The sequence below is a fragment of the Callithrix jacchus genome, chromosome 7, assembly GCF_049354715.1.
Source record: "Callithrix jacchus isolate 240 chromosome 7, calJac240_pri, whole genome shotgun sequence".
Taxonomy (NCBI): Eukaryota; Metazoa; Chordata; class Mammalia; order Primates; family Cebidae; genus Callithrix; species Callithrix jacchus.
The window spans coordinates 81,416,745-81,433,913 of NC_133508.1; the positions used below are offsets into that span (position 1 = coordinate 81,416,745).

The 17,169-nt window shown below is 46.9% G+C and overlaps 1 protein-coding gene, 1 long non-coding RNA gene and 1 other non-coding gene across 11 annotated transcripts in view; 1 reads left to right on the forward strand and 2 right to left on the reverse strand.

Annotated features, from left to right (window-relative positions):
* Positions 1–17,169, forward strand: part of ARMH1 (armadillo like helical domain containing 1) — a 53,637-nt gene that overhangs the window by 34,964 nt on the left and 1,504 nt on the right. The window lies entirely within an intron of this gene.
* Positions 371–16,118, reverse strand: LOC118142922 (uncharacterized). The gene is made up of 5 exons (XR_004726819.3): positions 15,848–16,118; positions 7,840–8,048; positions 5,948–6,074; positions 1,166–1,390; positions 371–731 (listed from the first exon to the last, which is right to left on the reverse strand). It is a non-coding gene; the product is annotated as an uncharacterized LOC118142922 (long non-coding RNA).
* Positions 15,065–15,181, reverse strand: LOC118143307 (U5 spliceosomal RNA). The gene has a single exon (XR_004727535.2). It is a non-coding gene; the product is annotated as a U5 spliceosomal RNA (small nuclear RNA).

The window sequence follows — 17,169 nt, forward strand, 5'->3', positions numbered from 1 at the left end:
TGGGGTCTCCCTGTGTTGCCTAGGCTGCCCTCAAACTCCTGGGCTCAAGTGATCCTCCTGCCTCTGCATCCCAAAGTGCTGGGATCACAAGTGCAAGCCACTGCACCCGACCAAAAAAAAACCTCTTATGCTGATGAAGTCCTCCAGAGTTGTAACAGCTTCTTCCAATAGCAGCCTAAGTTAGAATCCTTCTGCATTTATTCAGTAACAGCTAACACTGTGGAAGAGGCAGTGGGAACATGACTCTGACTGCCTTTGGTTTGTTATAGGATCATGTGATAACAGTGAAACTACATGCCCCAAGGTAATTTCAGATAATAGCAGACACGCACACACACACACACACACACGTACACAAATGTCTGTTGAATGAATTTTTTATTGTTATTATTTTAACCAGGCGCTTCAAAATAGTCTTCCTATTATTCCAAATGTAGAGAATGCATATGCAGTGATTGTCCACTCAGGGGCACTGTTTCACATGATCAGCATAGATGGGAAGTTAAGGGAGAGATGAAATTTGCATGCCTTCAGTTGCCACTGAAACTTCTCCCGAGGCGGGGTGGAAAGTTCCGATGGGTCTTAAATGTGCTCCCAACAGTGGATGACCGAAGAGGATTAGAGAGTAATTTCTTTGAATTCGAGTATACCAAATTGCAAAACCAGAGTGAAGCCCCAGGATGCTGGCAGCAGTCAGCATGGAGAAGCAGGAACCTGACGAACCTGAGTGACTGCGGGGAGAAGAGTTTAGTGGGTGACAGGGACTCTAAAGGGCAGGGATGGTTTGTTTCTTTAAACAAATATTTACTGAATATCTTTGATGTGCTGAGAACTGTGCGAGACACTGGAGTTTTGTTTGTGTTTGCCTGTTTGCATTGGGAAGGAGAAAAGTGAGTGTCTTGGAAGGAGAAGCCGGGGGGTGTCCACTCCACTCCCATGTGGTGTGTGTCTAGGGCAAAGCATGAGGTTATTGGCATCCTTCCCCTGAGAAAGCTACAGGGAAAGTGGCATCCTCAGGGCAGTGTCCACTGACAACAGGAGGCAGAGGGGCTGAGGGGCCTGTGATTGTTTATCTTGCTGTGGGTATCAGTGATGGAGGAAGCTGTTGGTGGCCTCACCTCCTTTTTCATGGAGAATGCCACCTTCCCCCACCACATCTACCAACCTGCCTGACCAGTGAGTCAGGTTAGTCACGTCCTCTGCTCTCCTTCCCATTAAGCTGGTGTCCCCGGTTCCTATCACAGGCTCCCTCTTCTGCTTATTCTCTGAAGCACATTCCCTCAAAGACTTCCTTTCTGTAGCTTGCCTCTCCCTTTTTCTCTGCTGGACCACATTGACGTGCAAATATGCTCTCTATCTTCCATTTTTAAAAGAGGCCCTCTTTGGGAACCTATGGATTAAAAGAGATTTAAAAGACATGTACCAAAAAAAAGGTAAAATTATAGCATTTAGGGATGCACACCCCTCCTTGACTCCAAGTTGGCCCCCAGCTATTGATTTCTTTACCATTTCCTTCTACTTGACCTCCCAGCTGCTTTTGACCCAGCTGATCACTCCCCCGCTTTCTTTGTTGGCTTCTGTGATAGGAGTTTCCCTCCACCTGCTGGTTTTGCCTTAGTCTCCTTTGCTTGTTTCTCCTACTTCTCTACCAGACCGTTAGCTCAGCCTCTTCCTTTGCATCTCTGTGTAATTTTTCCCTACGTGGTTTCCCATATGGATGTTTAACAGACATCTCAAATTTATGGCCAAAACAGAATTCTTGATTTTCTTCTCCAAGCCTGACCCTCTTCCTGTTTTCTCTATCTCAGTAACAGGGACCACCACCAGCCCAACCACTCAAGCAAAACGTGGAGGACTAATACCAGACTCCTTCATTCTCTCACCACCCACTCCATCCCCTGCTTACCAGGTCCTCTAGGCTGTATCTCTCCTTACCTTCCCTGTCCCTGTCCCCCACTGTGATCACCTTAGTCTAACCTTAGTCTAACCCGCCATCCTTCTTTCTGGTTCCATTTTGTCCCCCTGTAATCCGTTCTCTTGTTGCAGCCAGAATGATCATCTTAAAAATAATATGGTCAGACACAGTGGCTCCTGCCTGTAATCCCAGCACTTTGGGAGGCCAAGGAGAGTAGATCATTTGAGATCAAGAGCTGGAGACCAGCCTGGCCAACATAGTGAAACCCAGTGTCTACTAAAAATACAAAAATTGGCCGGGCGCGGTGGCTCATGCCTATAATCCCAGCACTTTGGGAGGCCTAGATGGGTGGATCACAAGGTCAAGAGATCAAGACCATCCTGGTCAACAAGGTGAAACCCCGTCTCTACTAAAAATACAAAAATTAGCTGGGCATGGTGGTGCACGCCTGTAGTCCCAGCTACTTGGGAGGCTGAGGCAGGAGAATTGCTTGAACCCAGAAGGCAGAGGTTGTGGTGAGCCGAGATCATGCCATTGCACTCCAGTCTGGGTAACAACAGCGAAACTTCGTCTCAAAAAAAAAAATACAAAATTAGCTGGGCGTGGTGGCACACACCTAGAATTCCAGCTACTAGGGAGGCTGAGTCAGAAGAATCGCTTGAACCCAGGAGGTGAAGATTGCAGTGAGCCAAGATCATGCCACTACACTCCAGCCTGGGTGACAGAGACTGAATATACAAATATATACACATACATATATATGTATGTGTATGTATATATATATATAGAGAGAGAGAGAGACACTAGAAAAAAAAACAAAAAACTAAATGCGCGCACACACACATATATATATATTAGACACTAATATATATATATTAGACACTATCACTCTTTAGCTTCCCATTGCATCCAGACTAAAACCTAGACACCTGCATGGCCTGTAACGCATGGAGGGCTCTTCCCCTTCCCCACAGACCTTGGATTGACCTTTCTCAAACTTTAAGTGTAAGCTCAGACATCACCTCTGAGAGGAAGCCTTCTCTGATCTCCCTTTCTAAAGCTTCCTCACTCGTTCCCACCGCCCACCTCAGTCCCTCTCTATCATGTCACATCATGAGACTTATCTCCTTGGGAAAGGACCGCATCTGTGTACTTGTTTACTTGTGCATTATCTGCTAGAAAGTCAGCTCCAGAAGAGCTGAGACCACATCTTTTTTATTTACCATTGTATGTCAGTGCATACATAGCACTGAAAAAGGTATCCCCCTAAATGTTTGTTGAATGAATGAATGAATTGGGACAAATGAATTGTGTGTACCCTGATTTGTGCTGTTAATCATCATATTGAGAATAAAATCTGAAGTACCTAGTTTTTTCAGCCCAGATGTCCAACCATAGTCCTAATATCTAAGGAAAGGGAATGTGTCTTCAGTGACTCTTTACTTCTTGAGTTCTTAGGGCCATGGAAGAGGGTATATAGAAGGAGAAAAAGTGAAGGTTTTTGGAGAAGGTAGGAGATGGTAAGGCCTCTGGCGCTGAGGGTGGGTCTTCCAGTTACCTATTACTTATAACAAACCACTGCAAATGTAGTGCCATAAAACTACCACTATTGGCCAAGTGTGGTGGCTCACACCTATAATCCCAGCACTTTGGGAGGCCAAGGCAGGTGGATCAGAAGGTCAGGAGTTCAAGACCAGCCTGGTCAGCATGGTGAAACCCTGTCTCTACTAAAAATACAAAAATGAGCTGGGCATGGTGGTGCATGCCTGTAGTCCCAGCTACTCAGAAGGCTGAGGCAGGAGAATCACTCAAACTCATGAAGTGGAGGTTGCAGTGAGCCAAGATCATGCCACTATACTCCAGCCTGCCCAACAGAGTGAGACTTGATCTCAAAAAACAAAACAAAACAAACAAACAAACAAATACCACTATTACATTATGCTCACATATTCTGTAGGTCAGGAATTTGAACAGGACACACTGGAGACAGATGATCTTTGCTCCACAATGTCTGGGGACTCATCTGTGAAGGGGTCCGGGAGCCACAGCTGGTCTAGAGTGGGGCTGTTGAGGACCAGTACCACTGACTTTTCCTTTTGCTCAGGCTCCAGAGTGTCTCCTATCTTCACTTGACATTTGGATATGCTGCTCATCAAGAATATTTTTGCATTAATTTTAGAGTTTTGCCAGGTGCCAGTGGCTCACACCTGTAATCCCAGCACTTTGGGAGGGCAAGGCATGTGGATCACTTGAGGTCAGGAGTTTGAGAGCAGCCTGGCCACCATGGTAAAACCCAATCTCTACTAAAAGTACAAAAATTAGCTAGGCATGGTAGTGCATGCCTATAATCCCTGATATTTGGGAGGCCGAGGCAGGAGAGTTGCTTGAACCCAGGAGGTGGAGGTTGCAGTGAGTAGAGATCATGCCACTGCACTCCAGCTTGGACAACAGCGCGAGACTCCATCTCAAAAAAAAAAAAAAAGTTAAGTTTTTAATAAGATTCCATCAAAATAGTACTAATTTGCACCTGAGCCAAGTGCTTCACCCTACTCCTGGCATAGGGTAGAGCAAGGGAGCTAGTCTTTTTATTGTATTTATTTATTTAGAAACGAGGTCTCACTGTGTTACCCAGGCTGCTCTTGAACTCCTGGGCTCAAGCGATCCTGCTGCCTCAGCTTCCCAAAGAAGTGATTATAGGCATGAGCCATCTTACCTGGCCTAGGGAGCTGGAGTCTTTCAGAGCATGAAGGTAGGACTCCGCTGAGACCGTCAACTGCAGCACCTACGCATGGTCTCTCCATGTAGCTCTGGCTTCTAACAGCTTGGTGGCTCGGTTCCAAGAGCAGGTAGCTGAGCTTCTCCAACATTCTGGACCAAAGCACTGCATGGCCTTTTTTGACCTTGCTTCCTAAGTGACAAAGCATCGCCTCCTGCCCTGACTCAAGAGAAGCACATAGATCCCACTCCTCTACGAACAGAGAGTCAAATATTTTTTTTTTTTTTGGCCAAGTTTTGTTTTGTTTTGTTTTTGAGACAAAGTCTCACTCTGTCACCCAGGCTGGAGTGCAGTGGCATGATCACAGCACACTGCAGCCTCAACTTCCTGGGCTCAGGTGATCCTCCCACCTCAATCTCCTAAATAGCTGGGACTACAGGCATGCACCACCATGCCCAGCTAATTTTTGTATTTTTTGTAGAGAGGGTATTTTGTCATGTTGCCCAGGCTGGTCTCTAACTCCTGGGCTCAAGCAATCCTTCTGCCTTGGCCTCCAAAAGTGCTGGGATTACAGGCAAGAGTCACCACACCCATCCTGTGGCTAAGTTTTAAAACCACTACAGTGGGATATGTCAGACCTGAGGGACATACGTGGTGATAGCTTTATGTCTGTGCAAGTGAGATAGGCTTCTCTCTCTTTCATTTCCTCCCTTTTCTCAAGGGAGGGGTGGCGAAGGAGCATTGTGTTCAATGCCATGGGAACACCCTGCTGCCTGGTTCCCCTGCCACAGGAGGTTCTGATTGTCTGTTATTGGCATGTTCTTCACTTTGAAGTAAAAATAACCAGGCAGCCAGGGCAGTGACTCACGCCTGTAATCCCAGCACTCTAGGAGGCCAAGCTGGGTGGATCACCTGAGATCAGGAGTTCAAGACCAGCCTGGCCAACATGGCGAAACCCCGTCTCTACTAAAAATACAAAAATTTGGTGGGTGTGGTGGCACACACCTGTGATCCTAGCTACTCGGGAGGCTGAGGCAGGATAATTGCTCCAACCCAGGAGGCAGAGGTTGTGGTGAGCCAAGATCACACTACTGTACTCCAGTCTGGGCAGACTCCATCTCAAAAAGAAAAAAGAAAAAAAAAACAGGCAAAGGAGACTGACTCCTACATCCACTAATTTCTTATGTTTTTGGGTTTTTTTTAAATCACAGAATTTGATTTTTAGAAGTTCTTTTAAAGATTATCCTATTTAACCTGAGAAAGCAAAATCAAAATGAAGGAAGGACTTCTCCAAAGTGGTCATACCTGGAACTCACCTCCATTTATCTTAGCTTTGAAGTAGAAAATGCAGTTTCCACCTGGGGAGGATTGCTTTCCCAGGAATGAGTGGTATCAGGACTGGCAGTCTAAGCCGTAGAAGGAGTTACTTATTGGTCTCCCTTCCTAGAGAAGAGAAATTTGAAAGTTATAGAAGTATTTCTGAAGAAGAAATTAATGAATTCTGTTGGAAATTTGAAGTGTGTGTGTGTCAATGTATTAGTACTCCTTTTACAGATAATTTTTTTTTTAAGATGAAGCCTCACTCTGCTGGAATGCAGTGGTGCGATCTCGGATCATTGCATCCTCTGCCTCCTGGGTTCAAGCAACATTTCTGCCTCAGCCTCCCTAGTAGCTGGGACTACAGATGTGCACCACCACACCCGACTAATTTTTGTATTTTTAGTAGAGGCAGGGTTTCAACATGTTGGCCAGGCTGGTCTCAATCTCTTGACCTCAGGCGATCTGACTGCCTCAGCCTCCCAAAATGCTGGGGTTGCAGGCATGAGCCACTACACCTAGCCTACAAATAAATTATTACCCAAGAGTCCTGGCACAGTCCCACTGCACCTGCCAACTGTCTCAATGTTCTAAAAAAGTATTACCTAAGAACATAAAAATTACTGTGTATGACTTAATTAGAAGCAGACCAGGCCAGGTGTGGTGGCTAACACCTATAATTCCAGCACTTTGGGGGGCCGAGGCAGTTGGATCACATGAGGTTGGGAGTTTGAGACCAGCTTTACCAACATGGAGAAACCTTGTCTCTACTAAAAATACAAAATTAGCTGGGTATGGTGTTGCATGCCTGTAATCCCAGCTACTCGGGAGGCTGAGGCAAGAGAATCACTTGAACCCAGGAGGTGGAGGTTGCAGTGAGCAGATATCACGCCATTGCACTCCAGCCTGGGGGCAACAAGAGTGAAACTCTGTCTCAAAAAAAAAAAAAAAAAAAAAAAAGAGGCAGACAAATTCTCTGTACATTAATTTGCCAAAAGCACACTTGCCAAAAACCAACTGGCCAAGTGACAAGTTTGCTGAGTGGCCAATTCACCAAATTACCAATTAAGTAAAAACACCTTTTCTTGGCCAGGCGAAGTGGCTCACACCTGTAATCCCAGTACTTTGGCAGGCTGAGGTGGGTGGATCACCTGAGGTCGGGAGTTCAAGACCAGCCTGACCAACATAGAGAAGCCTCATCTCAACTTAAAAAAAAAAAAATGCAAAATTAGCCAGGCATGGTGGTGCATGCCTGTAATCCCAGCTACCCAGGAGGCTGAGGTAGGAGAATCGCTTGAACCCAGGAGGCGGAGGTTGCAGTGAGCAGAGATTGCGCCATTGCACCTCCTACCTGGGCAATAAGAGCAAAATTCCATCTCAAAAAAAAAACACTTTTCTTTAAACATGTGTAAAGTTTAGAGCAGTTCATATTGGTTATATTGGTAGGGCCTAAGTGAGCTGGGAGAAGCCAGAACTTCAGAGCTCCTGAGGACTTCAGATTCCTCAGCCCCTCAGCACCTGCCTTCTGCCCATGGCTGGCCCCTTTGCCTCCCTTTCCCTGCTCCACCCTCTCCCCATGCCCTTTTCTTAAGGATGGAAGTCTAGGCCATGCAGCATGGTGACTTCCAGCAGGTTCCCTCTCCAGATCCCCTCTTCCTGCCCAACTCCCTGCCACTGCCACTACAGAGAGCTTGCACAGCTGCTGTGAAGAAAAAATGAAAGCCATCATATTCAAACCACATAAATCCACAAAAATTGTTAAAATCAGTCTATCTGCATCAATGGCCTATTGCTATATAACAAATTACCCCCGAAACTTTGTAGCTAAAAACAGTAACAATATATTATCTCACGCCATTTTTATGGGTCAAGAACCTGGGAACAGCTTAACTGAGTGGTTTTGGCTCAGGGTCTCTCCTGAGGTTGCAGTCAGGATGTCAGCTGAGACTGCAGTCGTCTGAAGGCTTGACTGGGCCTGGAAGAGCCGCTTCCAGTGATAGTTGGGTTACTGGCAAAAGGCCTCAGTTGCCCATGTTACCCTCTCCATAGGGCTGCCTCAGTGGCCTCACAGCATAGCTGGCTTTTCCCAGAGCAAGTGATCTGAGAGACAGAGACCAAGGAAGAAGACCATGTAAGAACTTGAACACTGTCACTTCTGCTTTACTTTATTAATTAGAAGTCAGTCACTAAGTCCAGCTCACATTCAAGGGGAGTGAGGCTCCACCTCTTTTTTTTTTTTTTTTTTTTTTTTTTTTTTTTTTCAGATGGAGTCTCACTCTGTTGCTCAGGCTGGAGTGCCATGATGTGAATCTCAGCTCACTGCAACCTCAACCTCTTGAGTTCAAGCGATTTCCCTGCCTCAGCCTCCCGAGTAGCTGGGACCACAGGCATACACCACCACACCCGGCTAATTTTTGTATTTTTAGTAGAGATGGGGTTTCACCATGTTGGCCAGGCTGGTCTCAAACTCCTGAGCTCAAGTGATCCACCTGCCTAAGGCTCCCAAAGTGCTGGGATTACAGGCCTGAGTCACTGCGCCTGGTTCTGCTTTGTACTTCTCAGCTGACATGGGCAGTAGTTTTGGCCTTTCCGGCTATATAAGAGGCCACCTGTCCTGTACAACTTCATTGAACAGCAGCCAGAAGGCTCTGACGCTGAGGGAGACTTTCACATAAAAACCTGCTATTTTAAAAGATGTATTACTTTCCCAAAAGTATATGAGCACTTCAACTATGACACTTTTTTTTTTTTTTTTTTTTTTTGAGACGGAGTTTTTGCTCTTGTTACCCAGGCTGGAGTGCAATGGCATGATCTCGGCTCACTGCAACCTCCACTTCCGGGGTTTAAGTGATTCTCCTGACTCAGCCTCCTGAATAGCTGGGATTACAAGCACTCACCATCACACCTGGCTGATTTTTGTATTTTTAGTAGCGAGGGTTTCACCATGTTGGCCAGGCTGGTCTTGAACTCCTGGCCTCAGCCCTTCAAAGTGCTGGGATTACAGGCATGAGCCACTGTACCCAGCTGCATCTGTTTCATTTACTGCTGTTTTGTCAGCACCAGCGCTGCACCTAGCATTCTCGATTCCTGTTTGTCAAATGCATGAGCATGGGCCCCACAGAGCATGCCCTCAGCTTCATAGGGCCTGAACTCTCCAACATTCAAACCTCCTGATGATACCTCCTCCTTGACGATACTCTCATCCTTCCCAAACCCATGCTCTCCAGGCTTCCTCCTATGGCTCTAGAAACTGCTTCGGTCTTATGTACATTCCCCTTCCTCTGCCAGTCCCCTAGGTGTCAATGTTTTTTTTCAGCATTCAGCCCCAGGTCCTCTTCTCCTTCTTTGCTGTCTGTGGTACCTCATCTGCTCCCATGACTTTAATTACCACCTATGATGATAGAAACAATAGTTGCTAACCTTTACAGAGTGCTGACTCTGTGCTGGGTACTGCCCTTGATCTTTACTGATTTTCCCCTTACCACAAGCCAAGGAGGCGGGCACTATTATTTTCCCCATTTTATGTAGAGGACAGCGTGGCTGACTGACCTCTCGCAAGCTCAGACCATTCTCGCAAGCTCCAGACCCATGTGTCCATTTGCCCTCTAAACACCTCCCCTCGGATGTCACCAGTGGACTTCTGATATTCCAGTTCCAAAGCTTTTCTTCTCCAAGGTCCCAATCTCAATGAAAAGTATCCAGCTGCCCAGGCTAGAAATATTGGTAATTGTCATTGCTTCCCACCTTCAACCAACTTCTAACAAGACCAGTCAATTCCAACTCCTCAATATTCAAATCCGTTCCCTCTTCTCCATTCTGTCTCCACCACTGTAATTCAGGTCTTCATACTGCCCACCTGCACTGGCCTCACCAATCTCCATCTCTCCAGTGTGGCACTCACCACAGTCCATTTCCTAGTCGGCCACCAGAGTGGAGGCAGTAGAGATGAGCGTTGAAGAATATGGGCTTCGAGATCAGAACTATTTTTTTTTCTTGAGACAGTGTCTCACTCAGTGTCACCCAGATTGGAGTGCAGTGGTGCGATCTCAGCTCACTGCAACCTCTGCCACCAAGGTTCAAGCAATTCTCCTGCCTCGGCCTCCCAAGTAGTGGGGATTACAGGTGCCTGCCACTGGGCCCGGCTAATTTTTGCATTTTTAGTAGAGATGGGGTTTCACTATCTTGGCCAGGCTAGTCTTGGACTCCTGACCTTGTGATCTACCCACCTCGGCTTCCCAAAGTGCTGGGATTACAGGCATGAGTAATCCCGGCCTGGAATCAGAACAATTCATATTAGCTATCTGATCCTGGGCGAGCTACTCATCTTTTTTGAGCCTTTGTTTTCTCTGAAATGAAAGATGAGAAAAATGCCTGCTGTATCGGGTTGTTGGCACATGCAAAGCCCTTCAGAAGCTGGGGCTGGCCTGCCTCCACAGGCTTAGCTCTGATGCATGACCCGGCATCCCTATTTCCCAGCCAGATCTCCCTTGCCTGGCCACAGTGCGACATGGCACTTGCCACATTCTACATTCCAGCCTCTCCCTTCTCCCCATGGTTTTGCCAATTCAAGCATCACCTTTTCCAAGGAATCCTTCTCCTGATTCTCCATCCCCTATCATCTCAAGTCCATCAGCCAGCCTGGCTTCCTCTGTGTTCCCATGGCCCTTGTTAACACCACATCAGAAATGCCACTTTCCTTATTGGTGTCCCCCACTCAGCTGTGATGTCCCTAAGGCCAGTGATTAGATCTTAGTCCTCTTCATGGCCCTAGCACAGAGGCCTGGCACAGACAAGATGCTCAATGTGAATTTTGCTGAAGAAATGAATGAATCAATGAATAAATCAGTGATTGCTCAACTTTAGGTCATTTGGGTGTTATCAGCACCACGGGCTTTAGGCAAAACTGAGTATTCTTTTGTTGTCCTTTGCTTTCTGAACGAATTGCTCTCGGTAGTAACTAGTATGATATATGAAGAGTTGTAACTGGCTGTGGTTCCTTTGAAGACATTTGGGCAGAGACCAGTACTTTCCCTTTGGGTATAAACAGTGACAGCTGTGAAGTTTTAAACTCAGTCAAAAATGATTCAGTGAATAAATCTTCATTTTTCCAAGTAGCTCCAAGTGTTACAAATACGTAATTAGCAAGAGATTAAGCATTTAGTATAACGTGAATAGTCAGAGCTAGACATTTGTCTCCTGGAGTATTTGGTTCTACATGGACAGAAAATGCTATTTGTGGTCAGAAAAATTTCATAAAAATATTTCACCCAGGCCAGGCGCAGTGACTCACACCTGTAATCCTAGCACTTTGGGAGGCTTAGGCAGGCAGATCACGAGGTCAGGAGATTAAGACCATCCTGGCCAACATGGTGAAACCCCATCTCTAATAAAAATACAAAAAATCAGTCGGGCATGGTGGTGCGCACCTGTAGTCTCTGCTACTCAGGAGGCGGAGGCAGGAGAATCACTTGAACCCAGGTGGCAGAGACTGCAGTGAGCCGAGGTAGTACCACTGCACTCCAGCCTGGCAACATAGCAAGACTCCGTCTCAAAATATATATATGTGTATATATATCTATACATATATGTATACATGTATGTATATGTGCGTGTATGTATGTATATATGTGTATGTGTATATATATACACATATACACACATATGCATATTTTTTTCACCCATTCATTTCTACCCTGAATGTCCACCAAGTCATGGTCTGCTGCAGGAGGAGCTCTTGGGCACAGGCAGACATTTTCCCAGGATGTCCTGGCATTACATGCTGCTAGCTTGTGCCTGGGAAGAGCCCAACTACCAATGAGGGACGTGCTACAGGCAACAAAGCCAAGTATCATCAGATGCAAGGAGGGACCAGACCACTTAGCTCCAAAAAAATGAGCTGTGGCAATTCAAGAAAAGGGAAGAAACCAAATAGCAGAACAAGTGAGAACGACTTGGGGGTTTCGGGTACCAGCCAGTGCAGGCTACTGCTGCCAAGCAGCCAGAGATGTCCAGCCTGCCATTTTGTCCAGATCAGAGAGTGTCTGGGGGAAGCCAGGGAAGCTCAAGTGCTTTGCACCTTCCCAGTGCTGGTCCCTTTCCCTCCACAATGTTGCTGGGCCTTTGACTCCAAAACAGGACCACATCTGGGCAACCGGAGGCTGCAAGGGGTGGGCAGATGAGATTGCGAGGGCTACCCTGGAAGACCTGGAAGAAAGAGGCAGCCCAGGGTAGTGGCTGGTTGATTATAAGAAGTGTTTCTGAATGAAGCCACTCTTTCTGAATCAGGAAGGTCCTCAGAGGAAAGGATCTGGCCCAGAAAGCGAATAAGTACTGGAAGGGATAGCACAGGATGTCTCAGAAGATCTTCCACCTTGAAGTGATTCTTTAATTCTGTAATAGGGAAAACCAGAATGTGCTTTGTAGGGCTTCAGGACCAGGCCCACTCTAGTGTGCCTGAAGGCTCTGGAGGCTGGGGCTGATGGAGAAGAGGCCCCAGGGTCTGGCACAAGGGCAATTTCGAAGAGGTACCCTGGTTCTCTATTAGTAGCCTTTCCATGCCTTTCCTTAGACTGACACACAGCCAAAACCCTCTCCTTCCTGCCGTAGGGCACTCTGAGCCCCGGAGTGGAGAAGTCATCTCCCCATCCTCCTGCCGGTGTTTTCAGCAGCACCCAGGAGAGCTGAGGATGCAGCCTGCAGCACACAGGATGTGGCTGCTGCCTCTGCCTTCCCAGGCCACTTGCTTTGTTGGAAATCAATGACAGTTTTCTCACAAAGTTAGAAATCGCCAGCACATGTTCCTTTTTTAGGCAGCACATGTCTGTTTGGAGTTAAACAAGTAAAGTTTGCAAGAGCTGAAGGAGTCTCTCATGGAGACCCATCCTGTGTGCTCTGTAAATCCATGCAGTCCCCTTCACTGATGATCTCGCCGGGTGCCCTGTGTGGGAAGGGCCATACTCTTCCCCTTTCTGTTGTGTCTGGCTTGTACGATATGAGCATCCATAGAGTGGTGCCCAGTTTTGGGACGGCCAAAAAGTATAAGGTCCTGACTTCAAAGCACTCTCAAAGTTGGCCATGGGGCTGGATGCGGTGGCTCATACCTGTAATCCCAGCACTTTGGGAGGCCAAGGCAGGCGGAATACCTGAGATCAGGAATTTGAGACCAGCCTGGCCAACATGGTGAAACCCTGTCTCTACTAAAAATACAAAAAAATTAGCCAGGCGTGGTGGTGGGTGCCTATAATCCCAGCTACTCGGGAGGCTGAGGCAGGAGAATTAGAAAAAAAAAAAAAAAACTTGGCCATGGGGTATACAGGGAGCGAGCTGCAGCAGTTCTGGCTCTCCAGCCTGTGGAAGATTCAGAGTGGAAAGGTTCGTTCTGTAGCTGTGTGAATGAGGGCCACAGTGGCCAGTGCAGAGCCTCCTCTGGGGTCTTCCACCACCAGGCTGGTGGTTTCTAAGCGTGGTCCTAGGCTGCCATGACCCAAGTGGTCTTTAGCCTGCTGAAATGCAGAATCCAATTAGGTCTTTTCAACAAGAAGTATGGAACATGCATTGTGTACATGGAATGGTTTGAGGCTCTGGGTAAACAGAGGTGAGATGTGTCGGATGTATTCACTGGAGTGCACACTAGTGAGGAGACCATTTACTGGATGGTACTGGTATTCCATAGCAAGAAAATCGTGTTACGGGTCAGAGACATAGGACATCTACTCCTGAGTGAAGGATGAAGGCAGAGGAGAACAGGCCAGGGGCAGCTTCCTGAAAGTTAATTTCTCAGCTGAGCCTAGAAGAATGAATAGCAATAGTTGGATAAAGAAGACTTCCCTTTCTGATCATGGTGGGCTGGGCAATTTCAACAAATCTCACTGCTGGAACTACTAAAATATCTACCCAAAAAAATGTAATCTTCTTAATAGCATTGGAGAGCAGTACAAGGAGGAATTACCATACCAAAATCGAGGGGGAGGTGAGAACCCAGGAAGGGAAGCCAGCCCTCAAAGCTGAGGCCATTTGCTGATCCTGAAGCAATTAGCAGCGTCAAAAGGCAAAACAGGCCAGGCATGGTGGCTCACGCCTATAATCTCAGCACTTTGGGTGGTCAAGGCAGGTGGATCACTTGAGGTCGGGAGTTCATGACCAGCTTGGCCAACATAATGAAACCCCATCTCTACTAAAAAATACAAAAATTAGCTGAGCGTGGACAAAGGTAGTCCAGAATTTTTTGTTCCCCCAGGTAGCTGATAGAAACAAATGAAAATTATCTCTGGAAGAAAGTATCATCATCCTAGCTCTTAAGTTTTTCCTGCACTTAATATTTCAAATACAAGAACAGCCCAAAGTATGATAACCATGTGAGAAAACCCATCTCTACCAAAAATGCAAAATTAGCTGAGCATGGTGGTGCATACATGTAATCCCAGCTACTCGGGAGGCTGAGGCAGGAGTATCACTTGAACCCAGGAGGCAGAGGTTGCAGTGAGCCGAGATCCCACCTTCACAGTCCAGCCTGAGCAACAAGAGTGAAACTCCATCTCAAAAAAAAAAAAAAGATAACCATGCACACAAAGGCATCATAATAAATTGGAACTAGTAGACTAGAAAACTTCACAAAGACTTCAGCCAAATTATTGGATTTTCCTTTTTAAAAAAAGAAACAATCTTGTAAACATCTTTAGGAAACAGGAAGCTAAAAAAACAAAAAAGTGACAATAGGCCAGGCACACTAGCTTACGCCTGTAACCCCGTCTCTACAAAAAGTACAAAAAATTAACCAGGCTCATGAGGCTGAGGTGGGAGGATTCCTTGAGCGTGGTAGGCAAAGGTTGCAGTGAGATGCAACCATGCCACTCCACTACAACCTGCGTGGTAGAGTGAGGCCCCATCTCAAAAAAACACAAAAAAGGATGAGATAGGGTTTTGCTGCATGCTGCCCAGGCTGGAATGTAGTGACACATTCTTTCAGCACAGCCTCAGCTTCCTAAGTTCAAGTACTCCTGTCGTAAGCCACCTTAGCTCCCTAAAGAGCTGGCACTAGCAACACACGTCAATCTCTCAAAGTATTAAGATCACAAAGTATTGTACCCAAACATCTTTCTTTAGCAAACTAGATAATGAGCCCTGCCTAAGCAGGACATCAAAAAATTAAATTGCAAACTCATAATTGCTTCTCTCCACGGAAATTTTTAGTAAAAGGCGAAAGATTTATTCGTTATGAAGAGAAACCAGAGCATGCCCCACTGTGCTCGTGCCTGGCTTCCCAGATATTGGCTGGTGTCCCTACACTTATGGTGCTTTTGGATCCACTGACAGAAGCTTTTTTTCTACTGTAGAAAATGTCCTAAACATGTTCTCACTGGATGAAATCTCCTGACAAGGAAAAAAAGTTTAAATATTATTATTTAAACAGACAACCCTGGTAATAGTTCTTGTATCTACATTGCATTCTGGGATGCAAATGAGCTAAGCTCGGGAACAAGAACTTCCCCTAAACCTCTCTTACCAGTAAAGAGAAAGATAGGCACTTGACTACTAAGCTGGGGAGAGCCATGTCCAAGTCCTGTCTTCCATGTAGCTAGCACGTGTTCAGAGTAGCAGTGCTGGGCGCACAATGACTCACACCTGTAATCCCAGCACTTGGGGAGGCAAAGATAGAAGGAGCGCTTGTGCCCAGGAGTTCAAGACCAGCCTTGACAACATAGTAAGACCTCATTTCAGAAAAAAAATAAAATTTAAATTTAAAAAGAGGCCAGGCATGGTGCTTCATGCCTGCAATCCTGGCACTTTTGGAGGCCATAGCATATGGATCATCTGAGGTCAGGGGTTCAAGACCAACCTGGCCAACATGGTAAAACCCTATCTCTAAAATACAAAAATCAGCCAGGCGTGGTGGCACTTACCTGTAGTCCCCACTACTCCAGAGGCTGAGGCAGGAGAATCACTTGAACCCAGGAGGCAGAGGTTGCAGTGAGCCATTGCACCGCAGCCTGCGTGACAAGAGTGAAACTGTCTCAAAAAACAAAAAATTTTAAAAGTAGCATTTACCTAGGTTTGCCATTGCCTTAGCATCTCCTCCTGCCCCCTCTAGATCTGTGGTTCCTTTCTCTTCTTTACAAAAATATTCACTCCTTGCCCATTTTCTCTGGTGCTCCCACAGCCTGACCACTGGCCCCTTCCACAGCACCTGTCACCATATTATTACAGCCTGTTTGTTGGTGCTTAAGGAGACTTGGTTGAAAGAATGAATCTACTCTGTATCCTCAACACCCAATGCTGCACCTGGCACATAGGCCTTCTCATGCAGTTGTGCCAAAAGGCTGAGTGAATGCTGGACTGAATGAATGACTGAGTGTAAAGTATTTATAGCAAAGCCCTGCAGGAAATCCCCTGGATAAATTCCAGTCCCCTTCTCCTTCCTAAACAAATCTTTCCCTCCTTCTGCTTCCACCATTTCCTAGCTGTGTTTAACTTAGGCAAAGTATTTACCTCTCTGTGCCTAATTTCAGCAAAGGTAAAATGGGGAAGCACATCTCATCAGGTTCTGGTGAGCTTCCACGGATGCTGGATGGAAAGCCTGGCACCCTGCCTGGTGGAGAGGGCTCCATGGGAAAGCCTGGCACCCTGCCTGGTGGAGAGGGCTCCATGGAAAGCCTGGCACCCTGCCTGGTGGAGAGGGCTCCATGGAAAGCCTGGCACCCTGCCTGGTAGAGAGGGCTCCATGGAAAGCCTGGCACCCTGCCTGGTGGAAAGGGCTTGATGATGGTTAGGAGGAGAGCTTCTCTAAACTCCCGCCTACCTTGCTTTCCCTTTCTCATTTCCTGCCATAAGTCCCTCACCCACTTGCTCCCTCTCCCTCTCACCCCTTGTTTTTCTCCATCTTGCCTTCCTATGAAGACCCAGCCCTTCCCTCCTCCATGAAACCCGGATTCCTCCAAGGCGAATGCTCAGGTCTCTGGGGCCTCTCAGCCTCCAGCACTGACATCCTAGGCCACCTGGACGCTTGGGCTCACCATCCAACCCTTCCTCCTCCCGCTTCAACTGAGGTGTTCCACTAAGCCCCCTCCTCCTGCTCTTCAACCGAGGTGTCGCCTTCCCAGGTCCCTGACGCCCTACACAGTGCCGGGCAGTAAAAGGTCGGGAGGAGGACAGAGTGATGTGTGGCGACTTGGTTCACCGGGCTCTTTGCTATCTCGGTGGCAGAGGGGCCTGGGGCCTCTCTCCA